The 20,198-nt window shown below is 43.6% G+C and overlaps 1 pseudogene; it reads left to right on the plus strand.

Annotated features, from left to right (window-relative positions):
• Positions 1 to 4,316: 4,316 nt before the first annotated feature.
• LOC124790177 lies at positions 4,317 to 4,434 on the plus strand (annotated as a pseudogene).
• The last annotated feature ends 15,764 nt before the right edge of the window (positions 4,435 to 20,198 follow it).

Raw genomic sequence — 20,198 nt, forward strand, 5'->3', positions numbered from 1 at the left:
GCATGCTATCAGTGTTAAAGACTGCGATGGAGCTCCGTATGCCATGGCAAACTGGCTGACACTGACGGCGGCGGTGCACAAATGCTGCGCAGCTAGCGCCATTCGACGGCCAACACCGCGGTTCCTGGTGTGTCCGCTGTGCCGTGCGTGTGATCATTGCTTGTACAGCCCTCTCGCAGTGTCCGGAGCAAGTATGGTGGGTCTGACACACCGGTGTCAATGTGTTCTTTTTTCCATTTCCAGGAGTGTACTTTCAGAAACGACTTCCTGACGCTTAGATCAATACTCGATGTTAACAAATTTCTCTTCTTCAGAAACGCTTTCCTTGCCATTGCCAGTCTACAGTTTATATCCTCTCTACTTCGACCATCATCAGTTATTTTGCTCCCCAAATAGCAAAGCTCCTTTACTACTCTAAGTGTCTCATTTCCTAATCTAATACCCTCAGCATCTTCCGAGTTAATGCGACTACATTCCATTAACCTCGTTTTGCTTTTGTGGATGTTCATCTTATACCCTCCTTTCAAGACACTGTCCATTCCGTTCAACTGTTCTTACAAGTCCTTTGACGTCTCTGACAGAATTACAATGTCATCGTTGAACCTCAAAGTTTTTGTTTCTTCTCCATGGATTTCAATTCCTACTCCGAATTTTTCTTTTGTTTCCTTTACTGCTTGCTCAATATACAGATTGAATAACATCGGGGATAGGCTAAAACCCTGTCTCAGTCCCTTCCCAACCACTGCTTCCCTTTCATGTCCCTCGACTCTTATAACTGCCATCTGGTTTCTGTACAAATTGTAAATAGCCTTTCGCTCCCTGTATTTTACCCCTGCCACCTTCAGAATTTGAAAGAGAGTATTCCAGTCAACATTGTCAAAAGCTTTCTCTAAGTCTACAAATGCTAGAATCGTAGGTTTGCTTTTCCTTAATCTTTCTTCTAAGATAAGTCGTAGGGTCAGTATTGCCTCACGTGTTCCAACATTTCGACGGAATCCAATCTGATCTTCCCCGAGGTCGGCTTCTACCAGTTTTTCCATTCGTCTGTAAAGAATTCGCGTTAGTATTTTGCAGCCGTGACTTATTAAACTGATAGTTCGGTAATTTTCACATCTGTCAGCACCTGCTTTCTTTGGCATTGGAATTATTATATTCTTCTTGACGTCTGAGGGAATTTCGCCTGTCTCATGCATCTTGCTCACCAGATGGTAGAGTTTTGTCAGGACCATTAAATTAAAAAAAAAAAAAAAAAAAAAAAACTAGCGAAGAGACAGTCTATTGAAATGCGCCTCTGTAGAACAAAAGTTATTGTACATTTAAAAATTGTTGTATTACAATTCATAGAAGCAAATGGAAGGTGAACTATTTAATTTCATGGATGATTAACTCGGACAATTGTACAGTGTTTTATGAACACCAATCATTGCTCATATTATAACCTGATGTTCTTTAAGTATGGAGAATATCAAAATTGCAACGTTGTCAATTTGATGAGTGTAGAAGCTTACATCAATTTTAGAAAAGGGTGTAGTAGTTCAGAACGTGAGTTGCTGACCATCTCTGTACTATATCTGATGGACAGAGTCCTGTTTAGAACATGTAAAATTTATTTTCAACGTTTTATGTACAAAATCTCTTCACTGTGCATTTTCTCTGTCACACACAGACACCTGAGTCTAAACCCTAAAACACTTCGATAAGAAGTATACTTTCGTGTGTCTCATGGTATTGGGTGGAACAACTTTTCGCCGTACTTTAGGTAACAATATAATCACAACAGAAGAACTGTAAGCAGCAAGCTTGTGTACTTGACCATGAGGTGCTTTAAACAGAGTGACAGAGGTTTGTTCTCAGCAGAAACAGCTGAAAGCCACAAAACTGAACGAATCGCCGTCCGCATTTCTGAAGTGGTCGGGCATTGCGCAGCATCAGCAAGCACGTGTCGCTATTCAGACGCTACTCAGATAAATGAGGTATGCTTGGGCGGAGCACTGACCTCACACATGTAATCTGGACACTCTGCTGATGCCATGCAAACGCCTGTAACAGCTACAATTCTCTCCAGACTGATTACTGCCTGGACTTATTGGTTCAACAAACCGAAATTACATCATTAAATACAGCGCAAACAACAAATTTGCAAATACAGAAAATATCCATAAAGTTGTTTTTATTCATGTGTCAGTAAAGTTATGTTGATACTGAAAATTAAAAATTTGAAATTGGAAAAAAATAAGATGGACTGATAAAGTCCTGTTAGACGTCAACAAAAGTAACCTGCCAAAAATACTACTGATTAATATTCGTCAGAGTGGAGAAACAGGGAATTAACATTAAAAAAGGCTTACTCACCTAACATGTTAACAGAGTTTTGCGACACATCTTCCGGAAAACCGAATTTCGGAAACCCTTTATCGTTGTCGCATTAACATGCAAAGGGCTGAAGCCGATTTGCTAGCCTAATTAAATAAGGTGCCCGGGAAACAGCTGTTACAGATTGCGATTTAGTCAGCAGAATTGCTATTTAACTTCAATTAAACGAGTTGTAAACAGCTTTAGTCTAATATTTCTACTTATCTTTCACTGTACAAAAAGACACTCCGTCCGTATTAGCCGAAAATCTTTAAAAATAAGACAAAACCTGACAGCCCAAGCACGTTTCAAAACCGGTAGCGTTTACATGGGAGCGAAAATCGATTGTTGTTGTTGTTGTTGTTGTGGTCTTCAGTCGTGAGACTGGTTTGATGCAGCTCCCCATGCTACTCTATCCTGTGCAAGCTTCTTCATCTCCCAGTACCTACTGCAACCTGCATCCTTCTGAATCTGCTTGGTGTATTCATCTCTTGGTCTCCCTCTACGATTTTTACCCTCTACGCTGCCCTCTAATACTAAATTGGTGATCCCTTGATGCCTCAGAACATGTCCTACCAACCGGTCCCTTCTTTTTGTCGAGTTGTGCCACAAACTTCTCTTCTCCCCAATCCTATTCAGCACCTCCTCATTAGTTATGTGATCTACCCATCTAATCTTCAGCATTCTTCTGTAGCACCACATTTCGAAAGCTTCTATTCTCTTCTTGTCTAAACTATTTATCGTCCATGTTTCACTTCCATACATGGCTACACAACATACCAATACTTTCAGAAACGACTTCCTGACACTTAAATCTATACCCGATGTTAACAAATTTTTCTTTTTCAGAAACGCGTTCCTTCCCATTGCCAGGCTACATTTTATATTCTCTCTACTTCGACCATCATCAGTTATTTTGTCCCCCAAATAGCAAAACTCCTTTACTACTTTAAGTGTCTCATTTCCTAATCTAATACCCTCAGCATCACCAGACTTAATTCGACTACATTCTATTATCCTCGTTTTGCTTTTGTTAATGTTCATCTTATATCCTCCTTTCAAGACACTATCCATTCCGTTCAACGCTCTTCCAAGTCCTTTGCTGTCTCTGACAGAATTACAATCTCATCGGCGAACCTCAAAGTTTTTATTTCTTCTCCATGGATTTTAATACCTACTCCGAATTTTTCTTTTGTTTCCTTCACTGCTTGCTCAATATACAGATTGAATAACATCGGGGAGAGGCTACAACCCTGTCTCACTCCCTTCCCAACCACTGCTTCCCTTTCATGCCCCTCGACTTTTATAACTGCCATTTGGTTTCTATACAAATTGTAAATAGCCTTTCGCTCCCTGTATTTTACCCCTGCCACCTTCAGAATTTGAAAGAGAGTATTCCAGTCAACATTGTCAAAAGCTTTCTCTAAGTCTACAAATGTTAGAAACTTGCGTTTGCCTTTCCTTAATCTAGCTTCTAAGATAAGTCTTAGGGTCAGTATTGCCTCACGTGTTCCAATATTTCTACGGAATCCAATCTGATCTTCCCCTAGGTCGGCTTCTACTAGTTTTTCCATTCGTCTGTAAAGAATTCGCGTTAGTATTTTGCAGCCGTGACTTATTAAACTGATAGTTCGGTAATTTTCACATCTGTCAACACCTGCTTTCTATAAGGAATTGGAAAACCGGCAACCAGAAGCGGATTTCCAAAATCGATTTTGAAGTGTTTATTTGACCACCTAGAAGCGGTATTGGGAAATCGGCTTACGAAATCCGGTTTCGGGAGGCCCATGTCAACTGGACTCATATAATGTGGACCAATGGACCAACGCGGAATATAGAGATTACGCAAAGGAAGGTCATGTGATCAAGACAGTAACTGTAGTCACAGTGTTAATAAAACCCAGAATAAAAATGAATACAAGGAGAGGTAGGATATGGCATATAGTAATAGGTTAATTCGACCTGGTAACGGCCTTGCCGCAGTGGATACACCGGTTCCCGTCGGATCACCGAAGTTAAGCGCTGTCGGGCGTGGGTGGCAGTTGGATGGGTGACCAGCCATGCCGCCATGCGCTGTTGTCATTTTTGGGGGTGCAATCAGCCTCGTGATGCCAATTGAGGAGCTACTCGACCTAATAGTAGCGGCTCCGGTCAAAGAAAACCATCACAACGACCGGGAGAGCGGTGTGCTGACCACACGCCCCTCCTATGCGCATCCTCAGCAGAGAGTGACACGGCGGTCGGATGGTCCCGATGGGCCACTTGTGGCCTGATGACGGAGTGCTTTTTTTTCGATGTAGCAATCCCCGACATACCACTTCTCTGGTGATTGTAAAAGTAACATAGAATTAAATATAATTCGTGTAGAAACACATAAATAATCGTTCTTCCCATGCATGATACAAAAGATAATATACCCAACCGAGTAACTGTACAACTGTTTATGCGGTACTGTGTTCTCAAGTCATTTTAAGTACTGTCAGACCACAATCTTTGATGTCTGTCTTTTTATGAGGTAGTAATCCATTGTGTAAAATATTTCATTTCACTTTATTGCCTCAAACAACTCTTGCCATTTAACGTCCTTGCTACCAGAAGCTTCGTTGTGAATTCCAAAATACATTGGTCCCTACACTGGAGATTTGTTGAAATCTAGAAAATGGCGAATTTTCTACAAACGCTGACGCTAGTCATTTCAGAAGAACGAAACATTCAGACTCATTACCGAATAGTTTCCTGCACTTCGCTTTAATAGAAGACCAAGGAAAGATACACCAAATTATTACACCTCCAAGTTAAGGTCCGTGCTTTTCCAAACGGTTTGAGGATGTAGATCTTCGCCGTATACAAAACTGTAATCGATTTTTCGGACTTCCATTCGCTTCAGCGGACTTTTCCATTGAAGCGAGTGCAATAAAGTCCGAAGAATCGATCGTGCCTCGGAAACTAGAAATGGAAGAATAAAAGAAAATCGACTAAATAATGGAAACGATATGTTATTATTTCAGATATAATTATCACTAAAGAACAGTCAACAAATGCTGCCACTTTCATCCTGGAAAATTAAAACTGAAACTGTAATCTGAACATTGGTGCAACTACAGAAGTGTTTTACTAAGCATCTTCCTACTTCCTCTCTGATGTTACCTACTTTCTCCTAATAGCTTTCCACAGTTACTTCCAACAAAAGAAATGGGGAGCAATATTTGTATATAATCACACAGATTTCGCCAGTCAGTTAAGAGATCATCTGGCAAGCTAACACAACAGTTCACATTAAACAGAAGTGTGAGAGCTCGATGCGGACGTAATACACATTATATGCAACTTTAAAGCATAGAAAAACTGTAATGAGAAGTCAGAATTCTTGTGTTTGACTGAGCTGAGTGACATATTTTAGTGAATATGAACACGACAGAATCAAAGTAGGAAAAGCATGATTGGAATAAGGAAAAATCTTCTGGGTTGTAAAGCCTCGACACGATCCTCTTTAAATTTCTTCTTCAGTGGTACATGTTTCGAACACTGCTGCAATCTTGTACAGGACTCTTCCTGCGTCCCCGATTGGCTGAATATCTGCCGACTATTGATCAAGGCTTTTGAAGAGGAACATGGTGCAGATTTACAACCTAGAAGTCTTTACGTTCAACGAGAATGGTCACGAAACCCTGCAGACTGACACTGATGAGCCTAGGCAGTGCAACCACTACCCACCGCGAGATTGAATGCTTCCTGGTAGCGTTGCGGGCCGTTAGGAAAGCGGAGCAGAGACCAGTGGGGAATCGTTCTAGCGAAGATATGGGCTGTAAAGGAGGAAGCTAACAGACATAAGCGACTTTGACAAAGGCCAGATTCTTATAGCCCGTACCTGGAAAGAGCATTTCGTGAGCATCTATGGAAGTTGGTTCAAGGACAGTGAAACCAAGACATGGTGAAATGATGTCCAAGCCGGCCGGAGTGGCCGTGCCGTTCTAGGCGCTACAGTCTGGAACCGCGAGACCGCTACGGTCGCAGGTTCGAATCCTGCCTCGGGCGTGGATGTGTGTGATGTCTTTAAGTTAGTTAGGTTTAAGTAGTTCTAAGTTCTAGGGGGCTGATGGCCTGAGAAGTTGAGTCCCATAGTGCTCAGAGCCATTTGAACCATTTTTTTGATACAAAATTGTTGTGGCTTTCGTGGCCACTTGTTGACAAAATGCCTGTTGGCTTCTGTCTCGGGTTCTTCGGCCGACGTTCATCTAATGATTTTTCTGACGTTTCGCCAGCGCGAGTGGCTGGCATTGTCAAAGCTTCACCCTCCATTGCCGGTGGTGAACTGGAGCCGAGCTCGCGGGCGCAGACTATATGTACCTGGCGCGCCAACGTCCGAGGGCTTCTCCGCGGTCATTTCCGGTGCGGTTCTCCTCTTGCTACCTGCGACGGTCGTTCGCTGCAGTACGGGAAGCCAGGATCCGTTGACCTTAAGGCTTTCCTCTTTCTTGTTCAAACTGTTCGCGTGTTTTTGTATTTCTACAGCTTCTCTGAACAAGCGCGTGTGATTGTGCTTCTCTACAGCCAGAACTTCCGTGTCGGCTGTGGCAGAACACGCACTGAATGAGACCGACCACGTAATAAAATTCGCCGACACGGAAGTTCTGGCTGTAGAGAACCACTAACACACGCGCTTGTTCAGAGAAGCTGTAGAAATACAAAAACACGCGAACAGTTTGAACAAGAAAGAGGAAAGCCTTAAGGTGAACGGATCCTGGCTTCCCGTACTGCAGCGAACGACCGTCGCAGGTAGCAAGAGGAGAACCGCACCGGAAATGACCGCGGAGAAGCCCTCGGACGTTGGCGCGCCAGGTACATATAGTCTGCGCCCGCGAGCTCGGCTCCAGTTCACCACCGGCAATGGAGGGTGAAGCTTTGACAATGCCAGCCACTCGTGCTGGCGAAACGTCAGAAAAATCATTAGATGAACGTCGGCCGAAGAACCCGAGACAGAAGCCAACAGGCAGTCTGTCATTTTTTTATGTCCGACGTCTACTGTATCATCAACACAGAACGTGGAGGTCGGTGGCTTACCCACTCTGTAACGCAGAATAGACATCTGTGACATCTCTGACGACATAGTGGAATGCTGGTGCAGGCACGAGCGTGTGGGAGCATGCCGTTCAACGTACATTGTTGCACAAGGGGCTAGGCAGTAGATGGTCCCTACTTGTTCCCCTGTTGACATCGTAAATTAGAATTGCAGTGAGCACGAGAGTCTTGGAGATGAGGAGGAGGAGCAACGGAAACATCTCGCTTAGTCTAGATGAATCATGTTTGTTGTTACACATAGTGGTTGTGTTGGGATACGCCGTGACCTAGGCGAACGGATACTCGAAACGTGCACTGCATCACTGACACAGGCCGGTGCGGGAACCATTACACTATGGGGAACATTTACCTTGGCTTCCAAAATGGCCTGTGTGGCAGTAATCGAAAGCACCATGACAGCTATGGATTACGTGTACGTAATTGCGTACCACCTGCACCACTTTATATTTGACGTCTTCCAGCAGGATAATTGAAACAGACGTCTTCCAGCAGGATAATTGAAACAGAATCGTGTTACAGTGATTACAAGAGCTTGATAGTGACCTCACATTGATGTCCTGGTCACCCGACGAAATGCATCTGGGACGCTATAAGGCACCAGGTCGGTATTCATTGGCTACGGTAGTTCAGAATCGTAGCTGAACTGCATTCCAGAGGTAGACCTATACGCTGTTAAGTTGGTGGATATACGAGGGGCGTTTAAAAAGTCCGAGAGATGGCACCACCGGCGCGTATCGAGGTCATATTTAGTTAGTAGCATCTTTGGAAAGAACGCACACCAAGTTTCAGCCATATTGGTCTATTTCTGTGTGTTTGTCATTCGTGTGAATCAAGGAAGTCGAGTGATTATAAAAAAATGGACGAAGAAGAATTTCGTGTGGTGATTAAACATTACTTTATGAAAGGCAAAACGCCTCAGGAGACTAAAGAGAAGCTTGATAAACATTACGGTGACTCTGCACCTTCGATTAGAACAGTTAATATGTGGTTTCAAAATTTTCGGAATGGGCCATATGGGCACAAGTGATGCTGAGCGTTTTTCACGCCCTGTGGAGGTTACGACTCCAGAAATCATTGATAAAATCCATGATGTGGTGATCGATGACAGAAGAGTTAAGGTGCGTGAGATTGCTAGTGCTGTGGGCATCTCGAATGAACGGGTACATAATATTTTGCACAAACACTTGGACATGAGAAAGCTATCCGCAAGATGGGTTCCGCGATTGCTCACGCTTGACCAAAAAAGGAATCGTGTGAAGTGTTGCAAGAATGTTTTGCAGCTGTTCTGGAAGAATCTGCAGGACTCTGAGCATCGTTTCGTCAATGTGCATGAAACATGGATACATTACTATACTCCTGAGACCAAACAACAATCTAAACAATGGGTTAGCAAGGGGGAATCTGCACCAAAAAAAGGCGAAGACCAGTCCTTCGGCCAGAAAGGATATGCCGACTGTCTTTTGGGATTCGCAAGGGATAATCCTCATCGACTATCTGGCAAAGGGTAAAACTATTACAGGTGCATATTATTCATCGTTACTGGATCGTGTGAAAACGGAGCTGCAAGAAAAAAACCGGCGATTGGACCGCAAAAATGTCCTTTTCCATCATGAGACTGCACCGGCACACGCCTCAGTAGTTATAATCGCAAAATTAATGGAAATAGGCCTCCAACTCGTTTCACATCCCCCCTATTCTCCAGACTTGGCTCCCACGGACTACTATTTGTTCCCCAATTTGAAGAAATGGCTGGCAGGACAAAGATTTTATTCAAACGAGGAGATGATTGCAGCAACTAAAAGCTATTTTGCAGACTTGGATAATTCCTATTATTCGGAAGGGATCAACAAATTAGAACAGCGTTGGACGAAGTGTATAAGTCTATAAGGAGATTGTCGAAAAATAAAAAAGGTTTTCCCGAAACACGTAAGCAGTTTTTATTTTTGCACGGACTTTTCAAACGCCCCTCGTAGTGCTTTGGCTCCCGAGTGTGTATGCACCTTAGCAAGTGAAACCTAACAGCTCATTTTTCATACGAATTCTAAACTAATTTGGATCGCATCATTAACTGTTGTGTCATTATGTGGGACCCATATAAGTAATTTCGTCTTTTGGGCTCTGTAGCGTAATTTTTTCACAACTCCATGTCAAAGTACTCACTAATATTACTTTCATCTATTTGTTGGAACTTATATTGTCAGTTCGTTTAGTTGCAATTAGGGCTTTTCAATTATGAACCATCGAGTAACAAAAGAGATAGCAAGTACACAGTAATTATAATGCTTGAAACCAATAACAACTCTATTTATCATACTGTCAGCTTGCTATGCTACTGGCTAACATAAAAATACTTAATTTCCTCGTAGTTACTGTAATTCATAAAACGAAACCAGATTAATGACACGAAGCTTTTATTTGGGTTGCCATATTATAAATTGAAATTCTGTTCACCCTAAAGAATAATGTATTCATATTTGAAACAGGAAACGTGGTAGGAATACTTGGGACAGTGCAGTTTCACTTTAATTAAAATCATGTAATTAGCGTTGTTTATTCGTATCATTTCACGTATTTTCCCATGAAAAGAGATATGTAACCATCTTGGTATCACATTCCATGCATTTCAATTGTAACCACCCGATGATAATATTTTTCGTAATTATCTACAACTCCTGTAATTGTAATTAAGCCGGCCGGTGTGGCCGAGCGGTTCTAGGCACTTCAGTCTGGAACCGCGCAACCGCTACGGTCGCAGGTTCGAATCCTGCCTCGGGCATGGATGTGTGTGATGCCCTTAGGTTAGTTAGGTTTAAGTTCTAGGGGACTGATGACCTCAGATGTTAAGTCCCATAGTGCTCAGAGCCATTTGAACCAATTGTATTTAGCGGATTTACTATACACAACAGTACAGCAATTGTCAGCAAGAGTATATAATAAGACCGCGAGCAATTGAGTGGGAGACCCAATATGATGTAAGATCTTGAGCAACATTCTGTAACGTAATAAATTGTACACATGAAACAATAGCTGACTTTCAACCTTTTTTTAGAAATCATGGTGTTCTCTGTCCCGTTTTCACTTAAACTTTCAGGAAACACCAACTGTAGCGATGCGACGAAATGAAGTTAAGTATTGGTTAACGTTTTTTTTTATTATTTTGAACAAACTGAGTTACACCCACCAAATTTCAAGAACATTTAGATCAGTTACCATTGACAAAATTTATATTTCGTAAAGGCGTTTACTCTGAATTATTTTCTGTTGACAAATTTATCCCCAGTAAGGTGGTTACGCCGTACACGTCTGCAACCACAACTGATTTTTTTTTGGGAGGGAGAGGGGGAGAGGCTGCAAGGGAAAGCCAAGATGCGTTAATGAGAAATAGGCATGAAATGCCGTTCATCTATAACACACTCATTTGAGGCCTATAAACCACGCGTTTTTACAAAAATGAGGTAAGAAAACACCCCAAAATCTGAGGTGCCAACCATTGCACGTGTCATAAATCAATCTTTTTTATTTCTTACATTAAGTACCTTGCCCTTGTCCGACCTGAAGAAACGGCTCATTCATTTACAAGAGCCATTGTTAACTACAGGGACAGAAATATGGAAAAATAAAAAACATAACTCATTACCGCGCTTAATACGACGCAGGAAAACCGTTGGCATTCAAAACAGCTTCCAGTCGCCTCGGAATGGGTAAATACCTGTCCAGAAACGTTTACAAGGAAATCTTATACTATTCTTCTTTCAAAATTGTGGCATGTTCTGATAACGATGATGGGGGCGGATAGCGATCAAGCACCCTTCTCTCCAAAGTAGACCACAAGCCTCAATAATACTCCGATTTGCTGACTATAGTGGCCTGGGCAGCTACGAATATTCACCCTCGTGCTTAAAAAATCAGTCCTGTACATTGCACTACGGCATGAACTTGATCAGCCAAAATAGTCACTTAACCGTTGGAAGTAATTAACCCTGCAGAGTAATCATGGGGCCCATGGAATACCACGATATGGCTGCTCAAATCATTGCCGAACTCCCAACGTGTTTCACTCTTGGTATTTAAACTCGGACTGCAGTTGGAAACAGTATCCAGCTAAACTCATACGATCAACTGATCTTCTTCCATTGCACCAAAGTCCACATTTTACCGCTTCGGCATCACGTTTTCCAATTACGGCATTTGCATTACAGATGAGTGAGCTTGGACTTCTAGCTCGCCATGCAGTACCCTGGTTATTGAGCTAGCTTCATGTTGTTTTGGTGCTGGCAGAGTTCGCGAAAGCGACACTCAGGTCTGCAGTGACTTTTGTAGCTGTCCTCCTCTTACATTTCGTCACAATCCTCTTCAATGATAGTCGGTCACGATCACTGAACGTACGCTTTCGTCTGCGTTGTGACTTAGTGGATGATGTTTTCCCGCTTTTCCTGTTTGCAGTGTATACTTCGATATGATGTCTCTTGAAACACCAGAACTCCCGCTACCTTGGTTACGGACGCACCCGCCATATGAGCACCAGCAATTTCCCCACGCTCGAATTCACTTAGCTCCAACATAGCTCACTCGCAGCTAAACAGAACAACAGGGTGAGCACAAAGTCTTGCCCTGATTATAACAATTTATTACAGAATAATCGTTTGACATAATAATTAACATTTGATGCCGTTACGTAGTGTAGTGTTACTTTTTTTTAAGACCACGTAAGTTAGTAGACCTCAACGAGTTCTCCCTTGGTAGCTCGGAGAATGTCGAGGCGGTTTTCCAATTCCTACCAGGTATTTCGTAACATGTGTTCTGTCACAGTACCAACAGCAGCTTGTATCCTAGCCTTCAGTTCGTCGAAGTCATCAACTGGTGTGACGAAGACTCTGTCCTTGATATAGCCCCAGAAAAAAAAGTCAAGGGATGTAATGTCTGGAGAGGGGGGTAATGTCTGGATCAGTGGACTGGAAGGAACGGTTCAACACCCTGGGCACCCCTCTCCAGACATTACGCCCCTTGACTTTTTTTCTGGGGCTATATCAAGGACAGAGTCTTCGTCACACCAGTTGCTGACGTTGACGAACTGAAGGCTAGTATACAAGCTACTGTGGGTACTGTGACAGAAGACACGTTACAAAACACCATGGGGGAACTGGAATACCGCCTCGACATTCTCCGAGCTACCAAGGGAGCACACGTTGACGTTTACTAACGTAAGTGGTCTTAAAAAAATATTAATACTAACCAATGTAACGGCATCAAATGTAACTTCTAATGTCAACGGTTATTCTGTTATAAATTTTTATAATCAGGGCAAGACTTTGTGCTCACCCTGTATTTTCTGTCCTCGACTGGGGACGGATTGAGGACACTGCAATAGTGCCATTCGTGGTCAAATACAGCAGCGCAACCTACGGGCTATGCTAGCATCTGCGTTTATGTTCAAGGATGCATTTCTCTCGGTGTTTCCGAATCTTTGTCCAATCCCTGTATTTTAACGTGGAGTCCGAACCGCAGTGTAGTTTAGCATTGCACTTACATCAAGTATCGGCAGAAATGGGAGTCACGATTACTACCAAAAGGAAAGTGCTTGGACCAACTGGCCACGGGGCCTCAGAACCTTTCTGTGTCACAATCTGACAGTTTCCCGCGCGATCGTTACTCATTTACCGGGACAAGTTTGAACAAGAGACCTTAGTACAATACAAAAGAGGCAGTTAAAAACTCGCGAAGGCTACAATAAAAAAGCGAACTGTGCCTGTTGCTTGTGCGTTATGTTTGTTTGAAAACTGAGACTTGATGCATAGTAAGACTCCATTCATTCTCGACGTGGTAGAGCAAAATTGTACGATTGTCAAGCAGAACAAGCTGGATATCTTTGTGAGTACAATTTTTAACACAGATGTGTCCAGTAATTTGTGTCTGCGCAAACTTCCGACAAATAAAGTAGACCATCTCGTAGTTCTTTCCGGGAAAAGGGTATTCTTTTTTTCCAGCGCTCAATGGTTTCTGTGACAGTTTGCGGTAACAGGTCGGCACGCTGCCGTCAGTTCGTAGGTGGTCCACTCCGGCTGACATGCGATATCTGTATCGCATTAACGGCAAGCAGCCACGCCGGCGGAACTGCTGAGTCACACTCGTGATGCAAGCTCCAGCCACAAGAATCTGATAGCCTTCCGAGCACGGGTCACACGAACCCTGAGTATCGTGACTCTCAACAATCTGAGCCGTCATGATGACCACGTAACCAGTCAGAACTCTCACAATACCCTAGTCACTGTGATTCACATATTTCACGAATCCGTAGTCATTCTGCGGAAGTCGTACTTGGAGCAAGGACGACCTTATGCGTCATAAACCTGCAAAGCTTCCGGAAACACCTGTTGTCTGAAACCGAACTCAAGTTCTTCGTGTGGGAAATCCATAAAAAAAGTGGATTTAGTGTTCATGGATATGCGAAAAGCTTTGAATTCAGCAGCGTATTTACGTTTGCTTAAGAAACTATTTTCTTTTGGTGTACCAAGCCAGATTTGTGAGTAGGCTGAGGAATTTCTAGTAGACAGTACCCAGCACATTATCGATGGAAAATCATCCACAGACGTACAATTAATTTTGGGTGTTTTCCAGAGAAGCGTGGTAGACTACTTTAGTTCATTTGTCTTAGCATACATATGATGCGATTTTCTCTGGGGAAGCGTTAGTCTATAAAACTGTTGTAATAGTAAAGAGATATTAACAATGTATCAATCTGTTACAAAAATTAGCAACTAGCACTTAATGCAGGGAAAGATATAGTAGTGTATTTAACAAAATGTAATAATTTAATAGCTGCTGACTGCACTATAACGAGCCTCAACTGAAGTTTGTCGTGCCATAAGATAGCTGATAGTGACAGAGCTTTGGAGTATGATGAAAATGTAGAAAATTAATTTACGATGAACGTCCATGTCATCATGGAGGTCACGAGTGATGAAGCACAGCCTCGCTTTTTGACAGCTATGAGACAGCCTGATTCCCATTGCGTCAGTAACGAATATTTTAAGCAAATACCCATTGCTTGCCTATAGTGATTTAGCCAAAATGCATAAAATTTAAATCGATTTGGTGGACGAACATTTGAACCCCGGTTCTTGAAAATACGTATCTTAACTACCCAAACGTTTCTTTTGGGCAGGAATATGAAGTGGAACGATTTCTTACGCTCACCAGCAAGCGAATCGATTGGTGAAGCAAGGATGCAAGGGAAATGCGTTAGTTCAGAAAAAAATGTTTGTAAAGCGCCGGTACATAGTTTACTGAAACACTATTCAGACGTGGTGGATATGTATACAGGGAACATCAGCTGCATCCAAAAATAGGCGGTTGAAATGGCTGTAGATTTATGTGCCTTGTCGCAGCATGTAAGGAAAATGCTAAACTGGTAGCTATTTGAAGGAAAACATGCCATAATTTGAGAAATGATGCGATCAAAAGCTGCAAATAATCCGCAGTTTTCTACATATAGCCCTCGTAGAAACCAGTAAAACAAAATTGAACTAGTACCGGCACGCTCGGAACAGAATCGAGCCTAATAGATTTGTGGCATGGAAATTTAGAGCCTTGGAGAAGGAAAGATCAGCGGTACAAATATGGAATTGGGTACCTTCTGAAAGACGAGGAAGAGAAATACATAGGACTGTGTGGAGTAGAGCAAACCATGGGCAGCAGGTTGCTAAGAGAAACTACTGGCGTATTATATGTATTACATCGCGGATGCCGTAAAACATTTGTAAAAACGTCTTATTATATTCGTGAATGGAAGGGGAGTAAAGCTTAATACAGGATTGCGCAAAGTAGGTGTCATAAAGTTTTTGTCTACTGTGGCTTAATTGTATGCTGCAAATGATATATACATATATCGTGTGACTATGGCCTCCCGCCGGGTAGAACGTTCGCCGGGTGCAAGTCTTTCGATTTGACGTCACTTCGGCGACATGCGCGTCGATGGGGATGAAATGATGATGACTAGGACAATACAACACCCAGTCCCTGAGCGGAGAAAATCTCCAACCCAGCCGGTAATCGAACTCGGGCCCTTAGGACTGACATTCTGTCGCACTGACCACTCAGCTACCGGAGGCGGACATTCTTCTTGTAATATTGTTGTATTGTAGCCCTGAAAATTCTATAGTTCACTCATAGATGTCTCTTTTCACATTTCTAAATGGAAGCACTAGCACTGGAACAGTCATCGTAAATAAATTTTATGCAAATTATGGACATATCGTGGTGATGGGACGCGCTTTCAACACCACATTTGGTCCAAGAACAGCACCGTCCTTAATGACTACTTCTGGGTGATATTAGATTCCAGAATTGAACTGAGGTGACAAAATTGAAGCATCCCTCTGGTACAGATTTTGTGGAAAACTTTTCATGTTTTGTAACAGACTGATGAGTTGTTTTGAAAATATCGGATTGCTACACGGTTACAAGAAGGAGCAGCCAGGACGACCAGACTCTGTTGTAACCCTGAAGAATGTGTAACGAGTGATAACCTTATCCAGTGAGGGAGGAGTCCACTACATCAACAAGTCATGCAGCACAGCAACTCGGTATGTCACAACGGTCCCTCCAAATGATAATGAAAGGGAAACTTAACCTTTTCCTTCACAAAATTCAACGGTACCAACGTTTGAAGGACAGGGCTGAGGAGCGGCGGTGTTTTTTTGCAAATGAGATAACTGAGGCTTTTGAAAATGGAACAGTCGATAAGGATCAGATCTGGTTTAGTGATGAAGCACACTTTCACCTCCACGGGTACGTCAACAAACAGGACTGGCACCACTAGGCTACTGAGAATCCATATGTTCAAGCTGCTGCTCCACCTCATCAAGAAAGTCACTGGTGCGCAATCAGTGCACAGTGTGTTATTGGGCCCATTTTTATTGATGGACCTGTCTCACCAGACAAATACAGACAGGTTCTGGAACCTGAGCCTGTACTGGCTGCGCCACACAGTCGAGTGCTCCAAAACTACTGGTTCGTGTAGGATGTAGCACGTACGTACCATTCTGAGGATGTCTTTAGTTTTTTTCAGGAGACATTCATAGATCATATGGTTGCCCGGGAGACGTTAGCATTGACTGGACATGGTGTGGAATGGCCCCTTATAGTCCCGATCGTAACCTTTGTGACTGTTTTTTGTGGGGTTTTCTGAGGGGCAGAGTCTCCACAGAAACACCCGAAACACTCAAGGATGTTGGTAGCGCAGTTTCCAGGGAGATTCGTGCAGTGTAAAATGTTATCCACAAGGTCATCACAGAATTAAGGCTCTGCACACTCAATGTTGCATAAGGAAAGCACTCTGAAAGCCTACTGTATTGAATTTCAGGTCGTCTGCTACAGCACAAGTATGATAACAAGAATCTATCACCCCATGTTATGCTGTCGTAAACAAAAAACTTTCTAACACCTATTTTGGGCCACCCTGTACATAATACAACAAACTGCACAATCTTCACAGTGTTTTTACATGTGACAGATGTAGTTACATATTTAGGAGTAGATACAGATTCTCGAGACGAGTTTCTAGAATGTTCCTGCCCCACAAATATCAAACAATAAGCCGACACTCCCTACTCCTAACTTCTTCAGTATACGCGTCTGTGTTCTACGTAACTGTGTAATGAAACACTGTCGTTCTACAAAGAGTTACTCGGTTCAAATACCACTAGAGAGACAAATCTGGTAAGACGTGGCGGAGGCTGTAGAGGTTAGACAAAACAAAGTGATCCATCCCTACCATGATTTGGTACCACCTCTACTATCAAAACAGTTTAGATACTTTTAGGAAACAAATACAAAGTGCAAAAAGGAATCTACGGGATTGTATAGTTTCTCGCAAAGAAACCGTTCAAATTCGTAAAAAAGTATGGGAAATGGATGTGGCGTTTAACAGGCGTTAGTTTCCCTAATATAGACCAAATGGTCTCACAGTCGTCAAACCCGACGAGTTTGGAATGCAAGGAAGACATCACACTGCATCCTCATACTCGTCCACCAGTATTGGACATTACGAGCCATGTGGCCTTGTCATCTTGGAAAATGTAATCCTGTACTGGGAACAGTGCCAGCGCCATTGCACTAAACGGTCAATTAATATGATTTAACAAACATTTCCACCTAGTTTCCCTTTCTAAGTTATTTACCTGTATTGTTTGCTCGGTTTCACAGCTCCCCAATTGCTCTGTCAACGCAGCCTCCAGTAAACGTTATACACTCCTGGAAATTGAAATAAGAACACCGTGAATTCATTGTCCCAGGAAGGGGAAACTTTATTGACACATTCCTGGGGTCAGATACATCACATGATCACACTGACAGAACCACAGGCACATAGACACAGGCAACAGAGCATGCACAATGTCGGCACTAGTACAGTGTATATCCACCTTTCGCAGCAATGCAGGCTGCTATTCTCCCATGGAGACGATCGTAGAGATGCTGGATGTAGTCCTGTGGAACGGCTTGCCATGCCATTTCCACCTGGCGCCTCAGTTGGACCAGCGTTCGTGCTGGACGTGCAGACCGCGTGAGACGACGTTTCATCCAGTCCCAAACATGCTCAATGGGGGACAGATCCGGAGATCTTGCTGGCCAGGGTAGTTGACTTACACCTTCTAGAGCACGTTGGGTGGCACGGGATACATGCGGACGTGCATTGTCCTGTTGGAACAGCAAGTTCCCTTGCCGGTCTAGGAATGGTAGAACGATGGGTTCGATGACGGTTTGGATGTACCGTGCACTATTCAGTGTCCCCTCGACGATCACCAGTGGTGTACGGCCAGTGTAGGAGATCGCTCCCCACACCATGATGCCGGGTGTTGGCCCTGTGTGCCTCGGTCGTATGCAGTCCTGATTGTGGCGCTCACCTGCACGGCGCCAAACACGCATACGACCATCATTGGCACCAAGGCAGAAGCGACTCTCATCGCTGAAGACGACACGTCTCCATTCGTCCCTCCATTCACGCCTGTCGCGACACCACTGGAGGCGGGCTGCACGATGTTGGGGCGTGAGCGGAAGACGGCCTAACGGTGTGCGGGACCGTAGCCCAGCTTCATGGAGACGGTTGCGAATGGTCCTCGCCGATACCCCAGGAGCAACAGTGTCCCTAATTTGCTGGGAAGTGGCGGTGCGGTCCCCTACGGCACTGCGTAGGATCCTACGGTCTTGGCGTGCATCCGTGCGTCGCTGCGGTCCGGTCCCAGGTCGACGGGCACGTGCACCTTCCGCCGACCACTGGCGACAACATCGATGTACTGTGGAGACCTCACGCCCCACGAGTTGAGCAATTCGGCGGTACGTCCACCCGGCCTCCCGCATGCCCACTATACGCCCTCGCTCAAAGTCCGTCAACTGCACATACAGTTCACGTCCACGCTGTCGCGGCATGCTACCAGTGTTAAAGACTGCGATGGAGCTCCGTATGCCATGGCAAACTGGCTGACACTGACGGCGGCGGTGCACAAATGCTGCGCAGCTAGCGCCATTCAACGGCCAACACCGCGGTTCCTGGTGTGTCCGCTGTGGCGTGCGTGTGATCATTGCTTGTACAGCCCTCTCGCAGTGTCCGGAGCAAGTATGGTGGGTCTGACACACCGGTGTCAATGTGTTCTTTTTTCCATTTCCAGGAGTGTATATTTCCACTGGCCAGATGTGCTGACTTCCCTTTCTTGTCAGAACTGAAATCTTTTTGAAGGTTCTTCTTTTCGGTACCTGGTTTGAAAATAGGATCTCCAACAAGAATGTTTTCTTCTTCTTCTTCGCGGATGGATCACTTAAGACCACGCGTAATCAACATTTGTTGGCCTTCCTTTTCGCCCAGTATTCCTTCATAAACAACGAAAGGGCTAGTTTCGTTGCATAGATCACGTATGTCGTTTAGTTTTTCTCTCTTCTTCCTCAAAACCACGTGTGTTTGTGATTTTTCTGATTTCATTTCTATCATGTAGATTTAGAGACCCTAATTGTCTCAGGTCTTTTTCCGTCTGTTTGTATCAGTTCGGTATTGTAGTTTTGTTCTTTAAAAATGTATGGATTTTGTGCGTTAACCTGTTTGAGTCAGTTCTTTCTAAATGCCCCATGAATTGGATTCTTCTCATGCGCATTGTGTCTGTTATTTTAGAGCCGGCCGAAGTGGCCGCGCGGTTCTGGCGCTGCAGTCTGGAACCGCGAGACCGCTACGGTCGCGGGTTCGAATCCTGCCTTGGGCATGGATGTGTGTGATGTCCTTAGGTTAGTTAGGTTTAACTAGTTCTAAGTTCTAGGGGACTAATGACCTCAGCAGTTGAGTCCCATAGTGCTCAGAGCCATTTGAACCATTTTTTGTTATTTTAGAGATACTTTTATATATTTTTGCATTGGGTTTTGGATAACGCACACCATCTTTAGTTCTTGGTCCTAGGATTTTCCTCATTATCTTACGTTCTTTCACTTCTAATTCCTCTTTTAGTGTTCTGTGTTGAAGGTTTAGTGTCTCAGATGCGTAGAGAGCTTCGGGTTTCTTTACTGTTGTGTAGTGTCGTATTTTTCAGTTCCACGAGAGACTCTTTTTGTTGTAAATGTTTTTTGTTAACTGAAACGCCGCCTCTATTTTCTGGACTCTTGATCTGACAGATTTCTTTTCATTACAATTTTCTGCAATCCATTCACCTAAATATTTAAATTCTTTTACTCGAGAGATGTAGTTATTACCAATTTTGAGATCAGAAGGTGCGTCTTTGATGTCAGTCATA

The sequence above is a fragment of the Schistocerca piceifrons genome, chromosome 3 (genome assembly GCF_021461385.2).
Source record: "Schistocerca piceifrons isolate TAMUIC-IGC-003096 chromosome 3, iqSchPice1.1, whole genome shotgun sequence".
NCBI classification, from domain to species: domain Eukaryota; kingdom Metazoa; phylum Arthropoda; class Insecta; order Orthoptera; family Acrididae; genus Schistocerca; species Schistocerca piceifrons.